The sequence below is a fragment of the Cherax quadricarinatus genome, chromosome 67 (genome assembly GCF_038502225.1).
Source record: "Cherax quadricarinatus isolate ZL_2023a chromosome 67, ASM3850222v1, whole genome shotgun sequence".
NCBI lineage: Eukaryota > Metazoa > Arthropoda > Malacostraca > Decapoda > Parastacidae > Cherax > Cherax quadricarinatus.
Window position 1 is genome coordinate 23,406,696 of NC_091358.1, and position 1,931 is coordinate 23,408,626.

Below are 1,931 nucleotides of genomic sequence, written 5' to 3' on the forward strand. Positions count from 1 at the left end.
TCCGCCCACGGGCAGGAAGAACGTAAGTGTCTACCTTGAGGATTGGGAGATCTTGGAGTTCCAGCTGTTCTAGAATGTCGGTGCCACATGTCTGGAAATTTTGTTGAACTATGGTATGGGGCAGAATAACGGTACCACTACAAGAATTGAGGGAATGATGTTTTTCAAGGGTGACAGGAACAGTATCTATATGGGAAAGACGAGAGAGCTCACGAGCCTGGGTAGCATTCTGTACGGTAATGATGCGCGTACCGCTCTTAAGAGCATGAAAAGAAATATCTTTACCAACATGGCGTAGGAGTGCCTTGCCAATACTATGGTCAGAAAGATAGGCAGTAGAGGAAGTTGGTCGTAAAGTGAAGAATTTAGTCCACTGTTCAGTCTGAAACTGAGCGTGGAAAGGTAGTGAAGGACGTGTCGATCGTTTCTGAGAAGAACGAGAAGGTGAAGGTGGAGAAGTATCATCAGCAGGTAATTGTCGTTGACGTTTAGGCGTGGGACCAGAGTTGGTCCGACGTGGAACGGGTCGGCGATTTGAAAATTGCCGCACCGTAGAGGGAGAGGCCGGAAGCATAGTCAGAGGAGAGCGAAGGTCTGATAAATCGAAGGAGTCAGTCGAGGCCTCAGTACCTGAAGCGGGTGAGGAAACAGCACCGGCAATAGGTACAGAGGCATGAGGAATGTCTGAAGAGTGGTCCAAAGACGAGGCGGGGTCAGAACGGGGTGCGGTATCAAGAAGGGGCCCGGGGGTACCAGGTTCATGGACTAGGGCTGCCATGGTTAGGTTACTTCTTTCTTTTTGTTTTTAAGAAAAAAAAAGAAAGAAGAAAAGAAAATAAAAATAAAAAAAAGAAAAAAAAAAGGGGGGACCGGGGAGGGATAGTTCCTAGGAGGAATGAAAGGGCCAGAAATCTCCCTCCGCGCCCAAGAGGACTCGACACCGCTAGTAGCGCAGATGCAGCATGGAACCCATGCCATACCCTACCCTTCATGCCAGTAAACCAGCAATCTGGGATAGCAACCTCACATCTGCCGAGCTACCTCGGTGGACAAAAGAGAGGGCGGCCGGATATCCGCCACAAAGCATACCTCCTTCAGCCACCACCCCCGGAATCCGAAAGGTGGCTTCCAGAGATACACCCGTCGCCCAAAAGACACCCAAAGCCACTCCGGGATACCGGAGAGGGATCGGGACATCCCTAGGCAATCCAGATTCCACGGCAAACTACGCCACCGCCAAGAAACCTCAACAGAATGGGATAGACCCCGGTGTCCTTTCCCCTACCTAGGAACTAGCGCGCCTGTGGGAGAAATCCCAAAGGACAAAAAGAGGAAGGGCAAAAGGGAGGAGTGGGGAGGAGGAGGAGGAAAGGAAAAAGGGGAGGATGGGGAGGATGGGATAGGGGAGGGGAGATTGGGGGGTAATTAGGTTCGGTCTGAGGAAGAAGACCGATAGGTCTAATTCCTCAGACCAAGAGCCCCTTCACCACGCCAAGGAGCCCCCCTTGAAGAGGTACTTCATTGAAAGAAGCCTTCATCGTTACCTTTCTTGATGCTGAAGCTGGCAAAGTACTTACACCTACAGCCATGAAGACATTAGATGACCGTGGTTTTACCATCTCCACATCAACATACACGCGTGCAAAACGCTCTGTGTTCATGAAACGTCTTGACAGGCTAATCACAAACATGTCTATCGAGGAAATTACGTCATCACTTGAAGACCTCAACACTTGGGCCAATTTTGACTCTGTTATAAAGATTCTGGACGTTACCATGGCGACTAGAGCATTGTCTGATGGCCTGGCCATCTCTTACTACTTCATCAACCCTCGACAGATTGAACCTGAACGATTCACTTACATATCACCTTGTTGGACATGCTACTCGTATAGCCACTACTGTTGATTGCCACGTGAAGAATATATGTT